Raw genomic sequence first — 21,771 nt, 5'->3', positions numbered from 1 at the left:
CGGATTTCGCTTCAAAATCCGCCCCTATACTATGGTGGTCTATGTAGACCACCGGGCTTTTTTTTCCGCTAGCGGCGGAAAGGGGCAAAGGGGCGGATTTTGACAGCGGATTTCGCTTCAAAATCCGCCCCTTTACTATGGTGGTCTATGTAGACCTCTGGGCTTTTTTTTTCCGCTAGCGGCGGGCTGCCGCTAGCGGAGAAAAGAAAGACATGCCCTTTCTTCAGGCGGAAGCCGCGCGGGCTCAGCCGCACGGCTTCCGCCCCCGGCAGCTCCCTCCTATGTCGGCTCATTCATTTGAGCCGACAGCGGAGGGGAAAGCCGCGACCGCGTCTCTCTCGGTGTCAAAACCCGCGCGGGCAGTTCACGTATGAACTGACTCTTAGTGTGCACTCGAAAACTGTATCCTCTGGTGGTCTCAAGGAGACCCAGGCCTACTGGCTGCAGATTTTAACTGCAACATATGGATTCAGTTTGTTTTAATGTCACCCACAAAGTTGCTACTGCTAGATCTACAGATCCCATAGTTCAGTTCACTACACGCTAGGTTACAATGGGATTTACAGCCATAATATAGTTTGTTTAATAGGACCATCTGAATAAGTCCTAATCCTCTCATAAATGTAAAAAAAATTAGGGCAGTTTAAATGATGAAAGCAGCAAAAATGTCAGTAATTTTAATTTGGATAGGATGGAAAGTATGGGAAATATTGGATTGAATGCATTTTCATCTTTGAGTATATTGCCATCTAGTGTTCATAATTCAGTTTGCAGTTACTGTTTTTGAGTACACATAGGATAAGCTAAATTAAGATAAGATAATCCTTTAATAGTGCCACAGTGGAGAATTTCAGTATGTTACAGCAGCATAGTAATACCGGTACAGGATAATACACAATAATATATTACAGATGTAGGCACACATATGCTGAGAAGAGAAGATACTGTATACTAGGAGTCCATAGCAGCTAAGGAACAGAAGAAAGAAGGAAGACTTCATGGTCATCGTCATAATCATTAGTTCTCTGTGCGGAGTGATCTTCGCTTGGTCTGATGTAGATTATACAGTCTGGTCGTGGTTGGAAGGAAGGACCTGCGATAGCGCTCCTTCTCACACTTGGGGTGAAGCAGACGGTCACTTACAGTGCTGCCAAGTCCCAGCAAGGTCCCATACATGGGGTGGGATTTGTTCTCCCGCATGGAGGTCACCACAGACAGTATCCTTCTGTCACCCACCACCTGTACTGGGTCCAGGGGTCTCCAGGAAGAGCTGGCCCTCCTGATCAGCCTGTCAAGTCTATTTCTGTCCCTGGTTGATATACTGCTCCCCCAGCAGGCTACACTGAAAAAGATGGCTGAGGCAACCACAGAGTTGAAGAAGGCCCTAAGAAGTGGCCTCTGGACTCCGAAGGCCCTCAGCCTCCTGAGCAGGTAGAGTCTGCTGTGGCCTTTTCTGTGCAGCGCCTCCAGGTGATCAGCCCAGTCCAGCTTATTATTGAGGAGCACGCCCAGATACTTATAGGACCTGAATATCTCAATGCATGTTCCTTGGATCTCCACCGGGGTCGGAGCACTTCTCCGTTTACTAAAATCCACCACCATCTCCTTGGTCTTCCCAGCATTAATCCTGAGCTGGTTCTGCTGGCACCATTCAACAAAATCCCGGTTTAATATGGTAATAATATATTTTTTATTAGTAATAATAAAAGTAAAAAGTAAAGGCCGCAGTATGTGTGGATGATGAGGAGCAGAGCAGGCAAGAAATATAGTTATATTATAATTTAGTAGCAATTTTGTGCTTAACCACCATTGCCTCCAGGTCTCCGCTCTATTATACCTACTGCATTAATCCTACTGATTCCTCGGTAAACACAGATGAGGGCCATGATATTGTATGGGGATAGTGATGGGGGCAGTGATGGGGTCATCATAATGTGTGATACATTGATGGGGCCATGATAATGTGGACAGTGATCAGGGCCATTATACTGTATGGTGGACACTGATAGGGTCATTATATTGAGTGTAGCAATGATTGGGGCTATTATACTGTACAGGGGCAGCGATAGCAGTCATTATACTGATTGACTGTATGGAACACTGATGTGGGCATTTGGAGGGCATTAGACTGATAGGGGACACGAGGAAAGAGGTTATCCATCTTTCTAATATTGATGGTGTGTCCTTAGGATAGGCTATTAATATTACTTCTGCAAGGGTCCAACAACCAGGACCTCTGCAGATCAGCTATTCCATGACAGTGCACCTACTGACAATGTTAATATGCCAGGAGTCAGTCTTTTGACTGAAGACTAATATGCCAGCTTAGTCTTTGTACAGTTGATCCCTAGGGGGTTTGAATGTCATAACCTGCATAAGTGGATAATCCCTTTGATTTATGGCCACACAATTTATACTTGGGGAAACATTAATGTATAAGGATACAGGGGATAAGGATAAGGGGTATAAGGAACACTCTGGATGACAGGGAGCACTGTGGGGTCCCAAAAGAAGGGGGGCAGTTTTGTGTTAAAGGGACATTGTCTGAAACCTTTCAGGGTGCATGCAGTATGTTGCCTCTTCTCTACACTCTAAAAATGTGTTAGAGCTCCCACCCCTTCAAATAGGTGATTGTAGTAATATTATAAATGTTTCCATTCCCTCCATTTGGAATTGCATGTTCCTGTGTAAGGATTGTAAATAAAAGTGTACAGTACTGTGGCTCACTGGTTAGCACTGTTGGGTCCTAGGTTCAGATCTACAAGGAGTTTGTATGTTCTAGTTTGTGTGGGTTTCCTGTAATTTCTCAGTGAATGATGACCATATTTGTAAAGTGGAATATTGTATATAATTGCAAAGTCAAATTTTATTCTCCCTTGTTTACAAATACCAAAGCCATGGGGGAAGGGGGGGGGGGGCTTAGGCTTGCAGATTATTATGTTAGCATTCTGCAAGCCCCTTGTGGTGGTCTTGCAGAAGGTTATTTAAAATGAGATTAATTTAGCATTCTGACTCAAAAAAGCAAGGCTCTCATGGCTAGAAAATATACAATAGGAAGTCAATCAGAACAAAATTTTGGTGGATGTTTGGGGTGTTGGCTTTCATTTTCTAAATTGCACTAGGAAAATGAAATAATGACTATGATTATGATGTCATACTTTATGTGCCATATGTGCAGCTACAAAAGTGGCTCAGCAGATGATGTAAATCTTAGTAGCTTGGACTAAAATAGTGATTTTCATACTTTATAAGTACCATTTGGTTGTTAGAGAGACATAAGAGATGCTCTATGCTGAGCTATTGAAGAGTTAAGGACGTACATGCTGCTCTTGCTCACAAGCTCTCTTCCTTCTGTGTCCATCGCTACCTTAAGCATACCTTCAATTATAAAGCAACTTTTTATACATTAATAGTACAAGTAAATATAAAAATATTGTAAAGTGCTAAATGCTTCTATCTACATTTATTGGGCTGCTCTATGCATTCATTTAAAGAGGACCTTTCATGGTTTGGGGCACAGGCAGTTCTATATACCGCTAGAAAACCAACAGTGCGTTGAATTCAGTGCACTGTCGGCTTTCACGATCTGTGCCCCAGGTGAAGATCTAGCGGTCCCGGTACCATAGCTCTTTACAGTAAGAAGGGCACTTCTGACACTCTGTCAGGAATGTCCTTCTGTACAAGCAGCGCCAATAGCGCTGTACAGTGTGAGCAGGGAGGAATGCCCCCTCCCTCTGCTCACAGTACTTGTCCATAGACGAGTATTATCAGGAGGGGAGGAGGCGTTCCTCCTCGGTCTCAGAGTACAGCGCTATTGGTGCTGCTTGTACAGAAGGACGTTCCTGACAGAGTGTCACCAGGACCACTAGCTCTTCACCCGGGGCACAGATTGTGAAAGCCGACAGGGCACTGAATTCAGCGCACTGTTGGCTTTCCAGCAGTATATAGAACTGCCTGTGCCACAAACCATGAAAGGTCCTCTTTAAAGGGGTATTCCCACCTCACATACTCAGCAGTCTTCACTCTTGTAAAATCTTCTTTCTTCCTGGTTTCTTGCATCATTTGGTGGGCGGAGTTTCACAGGCAACCTGCCGTTTAGCTCCGCCCCCAAATTCACGTGTAGCTCCGCCCACCCATATTGGACTATGAAGTACAGGCAGCAGCAACTCCATTCTGTGTTACATACAGACACTGCCTGTCTCTGCCATAATGAACACAATTGTATTAGCCTGATAACTGGGAGAACAGAAGAAATGAAAGCAGCTCCTCTATCTGAGTGCAGGACCTAGGTCACATGGTGTAGACACAGGAATAGCTAGATACACAGGCTCACTCCCTGCACTTAGCCCCTCCTTCCTCCCCCCTGAGAGCAGCAGATACATCATTTGACTCATGAGCAGCTAAGTCAGGGCTGTGGCCACAAAAAATTGAATAAAGTAAGATAGTGGACAAACAAAGCAGTTTTGCTGAAGCAATGTATTTAGGAAAAGTCTTACATCCACATTAACCAGCAGTATAGATAGGATCCTTGTGATAGGACAACCCCTTTAAGTCTGTTATTAATGTGCGTCTCTCCCTTTCACCCTCCAACAGCCTCATTATAGTCTATGGGGTCCACGGGTTTCCACAGGTAAGCAGTTTTTAAGCAAATTAGGTTTCCTTTTTTCGGGTCCCCAAGTAGACCTGAAGAATGGAAACTCCAACTCTAGTGTGAACCTGGCGTCACAGACTAAGTGAAGGAATGTGGAAAGTAGCCAGATAAATGGAGAAAGAGGTTTTTTCTTTGATAAGAAATGTTACAAAGTTTCTTATATTCACCTGTACTATTCACTTATGAAGTGTTGCGTTACAAAGGTCCTGTATTGGGAATGAATAGTTAAACATTTAACTATTTGTCTTTCATGTCCATCACTTTGTAGATGTTCGTACTCACTTTGATACCTTGATGTTATCTGAGGGGACTTTTTACAGTCACTGTCCATACCTTGTGTCGTCTAATTTGTATTTGCCATAGAAGAATGCAAGTTTGATGTTCATTACCTATTCACACTGGAGCGCAGACCAGTGACTTGTCAAACATCCCTGCTGCTGGGATCATTATGAAAATTTGATTAGTTAGAGCCTGATCTTGATCCAGCCACTTGAAAACCAGTCAGACCGACAAATGATTTGTAGTATCTTTCTGATTGCAGGACACATGCAGACTGATAATGAAAACTACTCAGAAACACTCGTTCTGATCAGATATAGAAAAACATATCAGGAAAGGACATTCTACCATTGTCAGTGTCCTATAACCCAGTAGGTTATATAACATCATGGCTGTTAGTGGTCATTTATTCACAATTAGTCAGTAAATTATATTGCAGTCATAAAAGGGGTAATAAAGTTGATGGTGAAGCAACAAGGAGGCATCCAAAAGCATACCTCCAGCCGTCCTGAATCCACTGGACTATCCTGGATTTCGGGTGCTGCCCTGCTGTTCCAGGTTAGTGTAGGAATGGGATGTCTAGGGCCTAGCAGTGGAATTGATTCTAGGTGCCCACCCTATTGCTACTGGTATACAAGCTTTTGTTTTTTTCTCATATGATGTACACCACAGCAGAACTTAAAGGGGTTGTCCAGGATACACTAAGTTAAAAACCTTCCCCCTAACTTCTAACTTACTTTACAAAAAAGCCATGTCATCACTTCAGGCACATTCTGGGGAGTCGGCTCCTCCTCTTCTTGACATCAAGAGCAGGAGGAGCTGGCCACATAGAAGGAACTGATGTCCCGTGCCCAGAAGATCTGGACAGGAAGACAAGTAAGTATGATGAAGTGGGGGGAGGGCTGACAATAGTTAGTTAGTTAGGAAGGACTAGTAGTAGAGATGAGCGAACAGCGTTCTATCGAACACATGTTCGATCGGACATCACGCTGTTCGCTCTGTTCGATTAGAATCGAACACCACGTGGAAAACTCTAAAAAAATGTGATTCCCCTCCCACCTTCCTTGCGCTTTTTTTGCACCAATAACAGCGCAGGGGAGGTGGGACAGGAACTACGACAACGGGGGCATTGAAAAAAATCGGAAAAAGTAATTGGCTGCCGAAATCAGGTGACCTCCATTTTAGATGAATAGTGGATTTCAAATCCGGGTCATATGAGAATGTGAACTTTGTGACTATGAGACAGGGATAGCTGTACAGGCAGGGATAGCTAGGGATAACCTTTATTTAGGGGGGAATATTATTAAAAATAACTTTTTGGGGCTCTATCGGGTGTGTAATTGTGTTTTTTGTGAGATAAACATTTTCCCATAGGAATGCATTGGCCAGCGCTGATTGGCCACAGAGTACAGAATTCGGCCAATCAGCGCTGGCTCTGCTGGAGGAGACGGAGTCTAAGATCGCTCCACACCAGTCTCCATTCAGGTCCAACCTTAGACTCCGCCTCCTCCAGCAGAGCCAGCGCTGATTGGCCGAATTCCGTACTCTGGCCAATCAGCGCTGGCCAATGCATTCTATTACCATGATGTAGCAGAGCCGAGTGTGCACAAGGGTTCAAGCGCACCCTCGGCTCTGATGTAGCAGAGTCGAGAGTGCACAAGGGTTCAAGTGCACCCTCGGCTCTGATGTAGCAGAGCCGAGGGTGCATAAGGGTTCAAGTGCACCCTCAGCTCTGCTACATCAGAGCCGAGAGTGCGCTTGAACCCTTGTGCACACTTGGCTCTGCTACATCAGAGCCGAGGGTGCGCTTGAACCCTTGTGCACCCTCGGCTCTACTACATCAGAGCCGAGGGTGCGCTTGAACCCTTGTGCACCCTCGGCTCTACTACATCAGAGCCGAGGGTGCACTTGAACCCTTGTGCACACTCAGCTCTAATAGAATGCATTGGCCAGCGCTGATTGAAGCAGAGCTGAATGTGTGTGCTTAGCTCAACTACTCCACCGGCGTAGTTGAGCTAAGCACACACATTCAGCACTGCTTCATCACGCCAATAGAATGCATTGGACAGCGCTGATTGGCCAGAGTACGGAATTCGGCCAATCAGCGCTGGCTCTGCTGGAGGAGGCGGAGTCTAAGGTCGGACCAGAATGGAGACTGGTGTGGAGCGATCTTAGACTCCGTCTCCTCCAGCAGAGCCAGCGCTGATTGGCCGAATTCTGTACTCTGTGGCCAATCAGCGCTGGCCAATGCATTCCTATGGGAAAAAGTTAGCTTGCGACAATCGCAAGCTGACAGGGATTTCCATGTAATAAAGTGATTTATATGCCCCCAGACATGCTTCCCCTGCTGTCCCAGTGTCATTCCAGGGTGTTGGCATCATTTCCTGGGGTGTCATAGTGGACTTGGTGACCCTCCTGAGACGGATTTGGGATTCCCCCTTAACGAGTATATGTTCCCCATAGACTATAATGGGGTTCGAAACCCGTTCGAACAGTCGAACAGTAAGCGACTGTTCGAATCGGATTTCGAACCTCGAACATTTTGGTGTTCGCTCATCTCTAACTACCGTGTTTCCCCGAAAATAGGACGTACCCCGAAAGTAAGGCATGGCAGACATTTTGCTGCCTTGCCTAATATAAGGCGCTCCCCCGATAGTAAGACGTAGTGAATAGAAATGAATGGAAGTAGCCGGCAAGCGGGGGGTTAATCGGCGTGCCGGGCGCTTCCATTCATTTCTATTGGAGCGTGTGTGGGCACCGACCGGAGGCATTAGCGCTGGATGTCTGCTGACACCAGCAGACACCAGGCGGCTATGGCGGCCGCCTGACTCCCAGGTGGCCGCCATAGTTAAACTCCCGGCATCCTGCCGGGTGTTTAACTATGCCGGCCACCCGGGATTCAGGTGGCCGCCATAGCCGCCTGGTGTCTGCTGGTGTCAGCAGACATCCATCGCTAATGCCTCCGGTTGGTGCCCACACCGACTGTGGGCATTAACCCTTCTGGCGCCGGTGAGCATGCTCCATGGCCGATGTCACATTGGCATGACAGCCGGGAGCCTTGTAAAGGCTCCCCAGCCTGTCTGCAGTGCTTTTCTTTTGCAGGCTGCATTGCATTAGTGATCACTATGCATTGCATTAGTGATCAGACCTTTGCAATTGCATTGCAAAAAATCGTCATTTCTTTTGAAGGCAGGTTGCCTGTCTGTAATGTATTACAGGGGGTTAATAAATGCAAAAAAATAAAAATAAAAATAATATATATATACTGTATATCTATCTATATATATATATATATATATATATATATATATATAAATAAAAGTAAATTCAAATCAACCCATTTCCCTAGAACACATATAAAAGTATGTAAATACTGTGAAACACATACTGTACATGTTAGGTAACCCTGTGTCCAAAATCGCCTGCTCTACAAATCTATAAAAATATTTTTATACTGTACAGTATTTAATAAATGTTAATTTTTATATTTAGCAATACAGTGGGGCAAAAAAGTATTTAGTCAGTCACCAATAGTGCAAGTTCCACCACTTAAAAAGATGAGGCGTCTGTAATTTACATCATAGGCAGACCTCAACTATGAGAGACAAAAGGAGAAAACAAATCCAGAAAATCACATTGTCTGATTTTGTAAGAATTTATTTGCAAATTATGGTGGAAAATTAGTATTTGGTCAGTAACAAAATTTCATCTCAATACTTTGTTATATATCCTTTGTTGGCAATGACAGAGGTCAAACGTTTTCTGTAAGTCTTCACAAGGTTGGCACACACTGTTCCCCCTACGCCAAACAGCAGCACAAGATGGGGTATTCCTGCCCCTGTGTGCTGTTAGGACAGGTGGAACTTTTAATTAGCTAACAGTTTTTCCCCCTATAAGAGGCCAGAGCGACCTCCTCCCCCCTGTGTTTTTTTTCTGTCCTGTGCGACTGGACAGGTGGAGGAGGCTGTGGCCTCCTCTATGGTTTAGAATAAGGTGTCTTAGATCCTTTCTTCTCTTTCCCTTCTTTCTGAGTGAAAGATCCAGGTTTATACTGCAGTCTTTTGTCTTACCTGCCTTGTGCAGGTTACTGACTTTTTCAGCTGCAGTTCATTTACTGCCCTGCAGTAAGGTAAGCCGTGTCCTCTTTCAGCTTTCCCTCTGTGTTCACTGCAGAGACTAAAAGCACTAATTTCTATTTGCTATGGGCACTCTGTCAACTTCACAATATCGAAGTCGATTCACCGCCATTATGGTAAGATCCAACCAAATTTTTGTATTTCTTGCGGTTTTTCAATGTGCATTTAATTCCTAAGCGGGGACTATATGCTGTGAACCTAAAAGAAGGGTTCATATACCTATGTACTATCATTACTTATTAGGTGCATATTTGCTTATTGCTCACATGATGGTGGATGCTCTAAGGCAATTTTTTGTAAGGTTATGCATGTCTGCACTGCTGTCAGTACGGGGTCCTCCAGCTAGGAGCCCTTCATTTATTGTTGTCATCTCCTGGGTGAAGGAGTACATGCAGATTTCTGGTAAGGTTCCCTCTCCCAGTTTTCATAAGAGGTCTTACTTAGAAATAGAAGCCCTAGTGGCTCAAGCTGTAGGGTTACAGACTTGTATGCCTGAATCCACAGTATCCTGGGTTCAATCCCAGTTGCACTTTGCATTTGTGATATAAAAAAAAAAAAAAAAAAGTTAATAAGGTACTTGTGGTTCTCATGGTCCATTCACATGGAGCAAGTCTCTAAACTTCATGCTGGACTCTGTCTGCTTGAAAATCTCCCTCCTCTAGGTGGGAAAAGATCATATCAGCAGTGCATTATTTATAGGTAATACAGCGGGTTTCCATCCTAACTGCCAAAGGTTACTGGATCTTATGTCAGGGTCTGCAGTTGCAGTCCCTTGGGCCATATAGCGCATGCGGCCTGCAGAAGGTAAGTCTGAGGCCTGGAATCACAACCCGTGGGGCCTGGAGGGGCTTCATTTTAAGGGCTGGATGTCCATGTCCAGATAGTCTGGACCCTGTTGACCACAGAGACAGCCCTCTCCGGTAGAGAGCGCATCTACAGGAGATTCCCATACGGGCAATGAGGAATTGGATGGAGGAGGCTGTGTCATCCAGCTGACAAAAAACTCAGCAGTCTGGGTCAAGCCAATTTAGTTATTCCTCAAAATTTGTCTTTCATCCAGGTGGTGTTCCATCTTAAGGACGGGATGTCCATGGTCCAGCTAGCGCTGGACCCTGTTGACTATAAACGCCCCTCTCTCACTAGTGGGGCGAATCTAGAGAAAAGTTCCATAGGAATAAAGTGGAATTGGATGAAGAGTTCATGGTCCAGTTTACCTGGACCCTGTTGCCCACTGATGCATCCCTCTCTGGTGGAGAGTGTCCACGGTCCAGCTAAGGCTGGAACCTGTTGACTACCTATGTCTCCCTCTCTGGTGGAGAGCACATCCAGATAAGCGTTCCATAGGAGGAACATGAAATTGAATGTAGAGTCCACGGTCCAATTTATCTGGACCCTGTTGACCACTGATGCATCCCTCTCTGGTGGAGAGTGTCCATGGTCCAGCTAAGGCCGGACCCTGTTGACTACCTATGTCTCCCTCTCTGGTGGAAAGCACATCTAGAGAAGCATTCCATAGGAGGAACATGAAATTAAATGTAGAGTCCACGGTCCAGTTTACCTGGACCCTGTTGACCACTGATGCATCCCTCTCTGGTGGAGAGTGGCCATGGTCCATCTAACGCCAGACCCTGTTGACTACCTATGCCTCCCTCTCTGAGGAGAGCACATCTAGATCGGCTGGGTAGGCTATTTGGTCTCATCATATGCCCGCCTGATCACGGCTTATCCAAGATCCATCGGTCCTTCAACTTGTTCAAGCCAGACAAATACGTAAGGACCCTCCCTCTCCAGGGCATCAAGCAACTTTATCTAGACAGCTCTCCCATTCGGCAAATCCTTGGCCCCCCACACCTTCACAAAGATAGTGGCCCCGGTCGTAGCCGCCCTGCGCCTCCAAGGGATCTTATTGTCCCATAACTAGACGAATGGCTCCTAAAAGCCCGGTCAAAGGAGGTGCTTGCCACACAGTTGGAATCCACTGTGGCTTTCCTAAATGAGCTGGGCTGGCTAATAAACTGGCAGAAGTCGGTAGTGGTTCCATCTACCCCGATTCAATTTCTGGGTTTATCTTGGATTCTCTCAGCATGATGATCTCCCTGCCTCCTCCTTGGAAGGAGAAGATTGGTCAAGCGGCTCATCACCTATCCACAACCCGGAAGGTTACTATCAGGACCGCCATGAAGGTCCTAGGTCTCATGTCCGCAGCCATCAAGGCAGTTCTGTGGGCCCTATGGCACATGCGCCCCTTACAGTGCGAGATCCTGAGAGTCGGGAACCACAGTCCTTCGGGGCTACAGAAGCCTATCCAGTTATCCATCAGAACCCGTCGATCACTGGCTTGGTGGTCCCAGCTCAGAGACGGGAAATCCACGGTCCAGACATCCTGGACCCTGTTGACCACAGATGCCTCCCTCACAAGATGGGGAGTGCTTCTGGGGGAGACCCCGGTACGTGGGACCTGGAACCAGCTTAGAGAAGGCTCATTTGTCCAACTGGCGAGAGCTCACTGCGGTGCACCGTGTGCTTCTAATGTTTGCACCCCACCTGCAAGGGAAAGCTGTGAGAGTGAAACAGACAACTTAACAGCAGTCCGATATATCAGCAAACAAGGGGGGAACCAGATCCCCCTCGCTTCTGCAGGTGACAAATCTAATAATCTCCTGGTGGAGAGGAATCTTTCACAACTATCAGCGGTTCATATTCAAGGTGGGCTGAACATCCTTGCGGATCAGCTAAGCAGAGGCCTGGTGATGACAGGCGAATGGTCCCTAAATCCGGACATCTTTCATCATCTCACTGAGATGTGGGGTCTCCCCGAGGTGGACCTGATGGCCACCCAGTACAATGCCAAAGTGACAAGGTTTTGCTCCCTCTACCGGGAAGACAATCCTTTGGCGGTAGATGCCCTGTCAATACCTTGGAGGTTCAAACTGGCATACGTTTTTCCTCCTATTCTGATGATTCCGAAGGTATTGGCGAAACTCAGGCAGGACCAGACTTCGGCAATAGTGATCATGCCGTTCTGGCCAAAAAAGGGCATGGTTTACCCACCTCATCCTAATGAGTCAAGGGACCTACTGGAGGCTTCCACAAGTCCAAAACCTGGTAATTCTGAACTGACAGCTCTGCCAGGACCTGGACAGGTTCAACCTCATGGCCTGGAGGTTGACCGCATCGTATACAGAGATAGACGATTATCCCAGGCCGTTCTAAGAACGTTGGCCCATTCAAGAGCGGATTCAACTAACAGGAGTTACCAAAGGATCTCGGATAGGCAGCTTAATAACTCTGCTATCGAATCGGTCTTGGAGTTCCTACAGAGTGACCTGGATAAGGGGCTAACTCCAGCTACCCTGAAGGTTCATGTTTCAGCACTTTCCGCTCTTCTAGGGACCTGGTTATAACAAGATCCTCTATTAAAGTAATTCCTTAAAGGGGCCTCTAGGCTCCGCCCTCAGATGCGGCCCCCTGTCCCGCAATGGGACTTGGCTGCGGTTCTTCAGGGGCTTTGTTCTCCCCCGTTTGAACTCTTAACAGAAGTGGACTGGAGATATCTCTCCTACAAGGTAACCTTCTTGTTGGCAATTACCTCTGCCAAAAGGATTGGAGAATTACAAGCTTTGGCTGCCTCGGAGCCATTCATTACCTTTTTCCCTGATAGGGTTCAACTTGGGTTCATCCAGGGATTTTGTCCTAGGGTCGCATATATCTGTGCATATATTTGGATTGTACAGCTTCCTTTCGAAGAACCTGCTCATCAATACCTACGGCCGTAACAAAGGTGTTAAAGCCACCCTGTCAAGATTGATCAGGGAGGCCATCGCTTGCTCTCTTCGCGCTCAAGACCTACCAGTACCGGAATTGGACCAACTTCCCGGTCAGAGAGACGCTCGCTCTCCTTAGAGCAGATATGTTCCGCTGCTTCCTGGAGTTTTCATGTGATGTTCGCCAGACACTGCAGATTGGACTGGCGCAGCTCAGAGGCCACAGCCTTCGGACATTCTGTCTTGGCATCTGCTTGCCAAGATCTCCCACCCTAGTTGGGATTTTACTTGCTAGATCCCCATCTTGTGCTGCTGTTTGGCGTAGGGGGAATGGAAGATTATAAAGATAATCTGTTTTCCCTTAGCCCAAACAGCAGCACAAGGCTCCCTCCCATTGTTTATGGTAATGTTTGTATTGTTATATTGCCTTTTATACTTTTTGACTAACACAGGGGGGAGGAGGTCGCTCTGGCCTCTTATAGGGGGAAAAACTGTTAGCTAATTAAAAGTTCCACCTATCCTAACAGCACACAGGGGCAGGAATACCCCATCTTGTGCTGCTGTTTGGGCTAAGGGAAAACGGATTATCTTTATAATCTTCCATTGTTGGTATGTTAGCCCATTCCTCCTTGCAGATCTCCTCTAGAGCAGTGATGTTTTGGGGCTGTCGATTGGCAACACGGACTTTCAACTCCCTCCAAAGGTTTTCTATAGGGTTGAGATCTGGAGACTGGCTAGGCCACTCCAGGACCTTGAAATGCTTCTTACAAAGCCACTCCTTCGTTGCCCTGGCGGTGTGCTTTGGATCATTGTCATGTTGAAACACCCAGCCACGTTTCATCTTCAATGCCCTTGCTGATGGAAGGAGGTTTGCACTCAAAATCTCACAATACATGGCCCCATTCATTCTTTCATGTACCCGGATCAGTCGTCCTGGCCCCTTTGCAGAGAAACAGCCCCAAAGCATGATGTTTCCACCACCATGCTTTACAGTAGGTATGGTGTTTGATGGATGCAACTCAGTATTCTTTTTCCTCCAAACACGAAAAGTTGTGTTTCTACCAAACAGTTCCAGTTTGGTTTCATCAGACCATAGGACATTCTCCCAATACTCTTCTGGATCATCCAAATGCTCTCTAGCAAACTTCAGAAGGGCCCGGACATGTACTGGCTTAAGCAGTGGGACACGTCTGGCACTGCAGGATCTGAGTCCCTAGCGGTGTAGTGTGTTACTGATGGTAGGCTTTGTTACATTGGTCCCAGCTCTCTGCAGTTCATTCACTAGCCCCCCCGCGTTGTTCTGGGATTTTTGCTCACCGTTCTTGTGATCATTTTGACCCCACGGGGTGAGATTTTGCATGGAGCCCCAGAGCGAGGGAGATTATCAGTGGTCTTGTATGTCTTCCATTTTCTAATTATTGCTCCCACAGTTCTTCAATCCAAGCTGGTTGCCTATTGCAGATTCAGTCTTCCCAGCCTGGTGCAGGGCTACAATTTTGTTTCTGGTATCCTTTGACAGCTCTTTGGTCTTCACCATAGTGGAGTTTGGAGTCTGACTGTTTGAGGGTGTGCACAGGTGTCTTTTTATACTGATAACAAGTTTAAACAGATGCCATTACTACAGGTAATGAGTGGAGGAAAGAGGAGGCTCTTAAAGAAGAAGTTACAGGTCTGTGAGAGCCAGAAATCTTGATTGATTGTAGGTGACCAAATACTTATTTTCCACCATAATTTGAAAAAAAATTCTTACAAAATCAGACAATGTGATTTTCTGGATTTGTTTTCTCATTTTGTCTCTCATAGTTGAGGACTACCTATGATGTAAATTACAGATGCCTCTCATCTTTTTAAGTGGTGGAACTTGCACTATTGGTGACTGACTAAATACTTTTTTGCCCCACTGTATATGTGAATTCTTCTTTTAAAAAAATAAGACACCCCCTGAAAATAAGACATGGCGCATCTTTGGGAGCAAAAATTAATATAAGACACCATCATATTTTCGGGGGAATAGGGTAGTAGTGGGCTAGCTAGGGAAACAGGGAGTGAGAGAGGGACAGGGAGGAAATGAATTGGGGAGGTAGTTTGAGTCAGCTCTGAGTGAAGAGCAATGCATCATGGTAGTTCTAGAAAAAAACAGGGCAGGAAGCTACGTCATGGAAACTACTTTAGAAGATGCCAGGAGCTCCCAGAGAAACCCAGAAATCACTCAATACACAGCTAAAGGTATTTGGGTGCACTTATTAATCCAATAATGGCACCAATAGAACATTTAAAAAAGAAAAAAAAAAAAAGGTTTTTGCCTTGAAGACCCCTTTAAGCCCACTGCTACACATTGAATGACCAGCCAGCAGGGTGGCTTCTGTTAACATTGTTAGGTGTTAACATTACTGGTAGCCATGCTGTCTCAGAAAAGCTGATATGCAGGGGTTCCACAAGATGTAATACTGATAGTCTATCCTAAGGATAAACCCTTTAAATTGGTTGTCCAGAAATTAGTGGACAATGGTGCACTGGGGAAAAGGTGAATATTCTTTTTGTTTTCTCTGATTTTATATGGACAATGAAATGGTAAAAAACTGGGTGAACAGAAGTGCCAGTGGGTGAAGAAAAGCTCTATAACAATAGCTTTATTGGTTCCAATGACAGGTATTAAAAAGGCAACACGTTTCGACGCCTAGTGTAGGCCAGCGTTGCCTTTTTAATACCTGTCATTGCAACCAATAAAGCTATTTTTACAGAGATTTCTTCATCCAGCACTTCTTTTCACCCGTTTTTTTACCGTTTAATTGTTTCACATATTATCACCACCCTCTGGGTTGGTGTTCGGGTTCAGCTGCAACTGAGGACTCAACAGCACATTCACCAGGGCGCCGGTCTTTTATTCAATTTTATTTATATGGACAGACACTTTAATACTTAATATACCACACACTTTAATTCCCCCCCCTCCCCACAGGATATTGGCCCCACATTAACCTCCAACATAAAATGGGGCGAGCTCACATCTGCGCCTGGTCTCCGCTTCGCAGGTTTCCATCTTCTGCCTGAGAAACTGGACAGGAGACGGAAATCAGCAGTCAGTTTTCAAACCCATTCATTTGAATGAGTTTGAAAAGTGTCTACCCGTGAGCGCCCATGAGCATCTTCTGCCTCTTTGCGGCAAAACCATTTTTTTAAACCACACACAAAGTCAGTCATGCAGGACTTTGTGTCCAGTTAAAAAAAAAAAAACACTTTCGCCACGGAGACCAGAAGACGCTCACAGGCACTAACGGGTGGACACTGACTGCCGGGTTTCCATTTCCTGTCCGGTTTCACGGGCAGAAGACGGAAACCCACAAAGTGGAGACCAGGCGCAGATGTGAACCCGCCCTAATGACACAATTACTGTTGTCACTATGGGGGAAATCGGTGAAGAGGAACCTGTCTCTGTGCCTGTGTCACTACATTGGGCCTGTTGCTCCTACGCTACCAGCACTAGAGTGGTCTCCAGGGAAGCAGGGGAAAGTGATTATTACTTTTTAGTGCTTGTTTACATTTTTTCCCCCCAAATGGACAATGCTCCCTCTGTGAACTTGAACTGATAGAGTTAAAAATATCACACCCTGCAGACAGACATATTTGTAATAGAGCTTGTTGACTTGTTTAGAATGTTGTTGGTGAGCTGTACCAGTGGGTCACTCTTATTATTGTTATTATTGTATTTGTTTTATATATTTTTAGTACTGTATGTAAACCTTCAAATGTACAGCACCATGAAATGAACATAATGTACAGCTCCATGGAATTAATATAATAATGTACAGCACTATGGAATTAATAGAGCTCTATAAATAACATTATTATTATTATTATTATTATTATTATTATTATTATTAGAGATGAGTGAGTTGTATTCGATCGAGTAGGTATTTGATAGAATACTACGGTATTCTAAATACTCGTACTCATTTGCATACTATCGCTATTTGCAGTAAAGATTCGATTCAGAACCAGCGTTGATTGGCCGAATGCTATACCGTGTATAGCATTCGGCCAATCAACGCTGGTTCTGCAGCAGGCTCGTCTTTGCTAGTTGGGAGGGCTGGCAGCTTGTGGTTATGCGGGAGCTGACTTTTTCTTATAGAAATGCATTGACCAGCATTGATTGCTGTATACAGTGTATAGCATTCGGCCAATCAACGCTGGTACTGCCAGAGGCTCGTCTGTGATCGGACCACAGCAGTCTCTGTGGGGTCCGTGTGCTTGCCGCGCACTGCCCGCATGAATCATTCGTGTGGGCAGTGCGTTGCAAGCACACGGACCCGTTATAGTCTATGGGGTTCGTGCGCTTTAACTGCACAGCGCTCCTCCTAAACACTCTCCTTCTGCTACTCGTGGACTTGGTGACTCTCCTTTAGTCGAATAGTAGTTTCCCCTGAAATTAGCATTTTTTCCCATAGACTATAATTGGATTCGTTATTCGATCGAGTAGTCGAATATTGAGGCTCTACTCAAAACAAATATTGAATCTCGAATATTTCACTACTCGCTCATCTATAATAATAATAATAATAACCTTTCAAATGTTTAAGTGCATATGGTTAAACTTGAGTTTGTATCTACTGCTTACTAGTCTCCATATACATAACATCTTTCCCCATTCGGTCCTCTGTGCCATCCTCTAGTCACATGCTACAGCACAGAAGGTTATGTCTATTTGTGACCCTCTGCTCCTGTTGTTTTAGCACAGCTGAGTATTTGTTGCAATTTGTCAGTCCAGCCAGTGCTATTAGTTCCTCTGGTTACTAAGGAGTTAACATTAGTAGCTATTTCACTGACATCCTTCTTTGCCAATTGAGCCTGGGGTGGATTCCTGATTACCTTTATATAGTTTTTTCCAGCCCTCTTTTTGATGCTTACAATTATCTTCTCTGTTTGCTGATAATATATTTCTGACCTTGGCTTTTCCCTTTGCCTATTCTTCTGGTTCTGATTCTGTACTTCTCTGCCTGATTGGTTCTGACCACTGGCTCTCTTGATTACCTGTACCTGTTCGTTTGTCTGCATTTTATGTTCCACTCATATTATAGGAAAGGACAGTCTCCTATTTGTCCTTTACCCGTAGGGTAGTTGAGGAAAGTAGGTAGGGACTAGGTGTGGGTCTAGCATTAGGACTCACTATCTCTGTCATTCCCCTTCCCCCTCCCAGGTTCCTGCAGCAGATGCAGGGAAATTGCTTAACTTGCCACAGGGAGGTGAGTAAATATAAAAAAAAAAAACAGTGTTGCATACCTCTGCTGGACTCCGGTGGGTTTCCCTGTTGGCTTTGGACCTCTTTAGTGACATCACAGATGTCACATGATTTAGGCTGGCATCACAAGGCACAATGATGCCAGTGTAACCCACATCTGTGACATCATTGAACTAGGCTGAAGAGAGAAGGGAGTTGTGCCAGAGCCCAGGAGAGGTGACTAATACGGGCACATGCAGTTTTATATACTGCTGGAAAGCTGACAGCGCACTGTCGGCTTTCCCGATCTGTGCCCGGTGTAAAGCGCTATCGGTCCCGGTACCGTAGCGCTTTACAGTCAGAAAAGCGTTTCTGACAGTTAGCCAGGGACGCCCTTCTGCCCAGCAGCGCCTATCGCGCTGTACAGTGTGAGCGGGGAGGAACCCCCCCTCCTGCTCCTGATAATACTCGTCTATGGACGAGCTGTGTGAGCAGAGGGAGGGGGTTTCCTCCCTGCTCATACAGTACAGCGCGATAGGCGCTGCTGGGCAGAAGGGCGTCCCTGGCTAACTGTCAGAAACGCCCTTCTGACTGTAAAGCGCTACGGTACCGGGACCGATAGCGCTTTACATCGGGCACAGATCGGGAAAGCCGACAGTGCGCTGAATTCAGCGCACTGTCAGCTTTCCAGCAGTATATAAAACTGCCTGTGCCCGGTCTGATGAAAGGTCCTCTTTAAATGTTTTTCACCTCCCCTTGACCTACCTCCAATTATTGTACTCAGAGTACAATAAAAGTTCATGGGTGTACCCCAAAACTTTTATTTATTTATTTTTTAATTCTTTATTTATATCATAGAAAACAAAAATAACAAAGAGTACAAATATTGCACTCCACTCAAGTAGGAGCCGGTAAACAACCCATACAAAGTGCAAACACAAGCAGCATAACAAGGTATGAGATATCTGTGGTGACAACTTCAGTAAGAAACAAATGCATTGACAGAGAATAGGTGAAAGAGGAAAAGGGGGAAGGCAGGAGCTAGATAGAGGAAGGAGAGAAAGAAAAGAGTGAAGAGAAGGCAGGGGAGAAGGGGAAAGAGGAGAAGAGTAGATTACAGAAAAAGAAAAATAGAGAGAAAAAGAAAAAATGGGGGGGGGGGGGGGAGGAGTTCCAGCAATCTCACCAGCAGGTAACTTATCTCAGTAGGTCTCCATAGTCCTGTGAATCCTGGAAAAGATCCATAGAGTCCAGGATTTGTGCGTGTTTAGCAGGCATGCAGTGAGATCCTCCATGCCTTGAATATCCTCCAATTTATGGATCTAATGAGTTAGTGAGGGAGCAGTGGAAAACTTCCAGCATGCAGCAATTCAAGCCCAGGCAGCACTTACCAGATGCTTCAGGGAAGATTTGCAATAAGCGCGAAGGGGGTCTTTGCCAATTCCCTGGTGGACCCTCTCCCAGAAGTCCTTCAGCCCAGAACACTCAAGAAGAACAAGAAGAAAACATTGCAGGATAGTTTTCTCGCAGCACAGGGGCTGCCCCCAGTGCTGTAAGAAAAATAATTAGCATATGAACGAAAACCGAGATATCTAAGGATCGGCGGCACGGAGATGACAACTCTAGGTAGGGGAAGAATAGCCTTTCTTAAGGTTATTCCTATGTGGGTTTATCTTAAAATTGGATAATAATGATAGAATCCTTTTAATATACATTGTGGGATGCAGGAACATGTGACAGTAATATAAGATATAGATGGCATGCTTTTGTTTTTTACCGTTATTTCATTCACTTCACTCATATGATGAGATCAACAGACAATAATTGTCTGCATTCATTCTCTCAAAAAACCAAAAGGAGTGATAGACAACGATCTCTTACACAGTATTGGAAGCGGCCATTTTCTCGTGGCCGGCGGGCATGCGCAGTCGTCTTGCCCTAGGCCCGAGGCCTAGAAGTTAGAAGATACTGCCGAAAGAGGACGCGTGAAGAACTCGTTCCAGAAGAAGATGGAGGCGGTGCTGGAGAGTTCTCTGGCTGCATTGTGGATGACCCCAGTGCTGTTTGAGTGCTCAGGACCACCCCCAGTCCTGCGAGATAACTCATTTACATACCAAGAAGACGGAATTTCAAGCGAACAGCGGCACGGAGAAGACAACGAAAGCTAGGAGACGAATAGCCTTTCTTAAGGCTATTCCGACGTGTTAGAAAAAAATGTCTTTGAAAGATAGGATCCCTTTAATCCACCAGTTAGATGTCTATGAGATTAAAGCCCCATGTAGCGGGCCGCAGCGAAAAAATTCTGTGAGAAAAAACGCATTGTGGTTTTTCCTGCAGCACTTTTCAGTGAAAGTCTGCAGAGTTTTCCTATAGGGAAAATCACCAGCGTTTCCATAGGTATAATTGACATACTACATTTTCTGGCCTGAGGGATAGTGTCTATCACCTTCGCAAAATCCAAAAACAATATCTCCATAGCCATCTCTCTCCAGACTTAAACTCTCACCTCTTCATAAAAACAAATCAGGTTAGGGGATGTTCACACTATCATGATAGGATGACAACAATGGACATTATCGGTAGTAGAGTGATTTATAGATAAGGAGCCCCGTGTCTGAGTCTGTTACCATTCATGCTAATGTAAAGAACATGATGGATGCTTTGGGGCCGCCCCCAGTGCTGTTTTAACACTGGGGACCGCCCTCAGTGCTGCGAGAGAACTCATTTACATACCGAGAAAAAAACGGAATTTCAAGTGAACGGCGGCACGGAGAAGACAATGAAAAGTAGGAGACGAATAGCCTTTTTTAAGGCTATTCTGACGTGTTAGTTAGAAAAAATGTCTTTGAAAGATAGGATCCCTTTAAGGTCAATCTATCAATGTGTCCAATTAGGCTGGGTTTATGGTCATTTTTTTGCTGAAATGCAGTATATAATTGCAACAATGCCTAGCACATGTGACTATGATTTCACATGTATGTTAACAGCTTTTAAACTAGTTATTTCATGTAATGGCTATTAATGCATAGTAACAATTGCTACTCTTTACTGCAATTAAAATCTGAACGCAGTTCTTCAGAAAAGAAGCACAGTGTAAACCCAGCTTCAAGAATACGTGATTGTCAAACAATTTCACCCACTTAGATCCAAACGAAAGTGACAAAAGGTACAATGGAGAGGTAACAGCAAGACTACCCCTTAAAGGGAATACTGTTGCAGGTGGTGGCCACAGATAAGAAATTCTACATTCAAATGAAAATGAATACTGTCCATGTGATGTCCGTGTTTTTTTTTTTTTTTTTTTATCGGACCACGGCAACATTAAATTCAATGTCAGTGAATTGGGGCTATTCACAAGACTGTATGACATATATGTCATTTCTTATTTTTGGCCCTTTTTGCTGATCCTTCCATACTATCAAATGTATGAGGATCTGTGAAAACAGGTGCCCCTTAGGTGCAAAAAGGCTAAGTTTGGCCATCTACTTGGCAAATGGGGATCAGTTTGGATAAATGTAAAGTTATACATCCATGTGCTAAAAATCTGCATGCCCTATAAGTGCTATGGAGAATAAAGAATAGGAGAATCCCATGTAGAGAAGGGTCTGTGTGTAGTTGTAGATCATAGAATAAATAACAGCATGTAATGTCAATCACCTGCATCTAAGACCAGCAGGATATGTCATGTATTAAAAGAGGTAAGGACTCAAAGGACTGGGAGTTACA

Source organism: Leptodactylus fuscus, chromosome 3 (genome assembly GCF_031893055.1).
Source record: "Leptodactylus fuscus isolate aLepFus1 chromosome 3, aLepFus1.hap2, whole genome shotgun sequence".
Taxonomy (NCBI): Eukaryota; Metazoa; Chordata; class Amphibia; order Anura; family Leptodactylidae; genus Leptodactylus; species Leptodactylus fuscus.
This window is presented reverse-complemented; position numbering follows the sequence as displayed.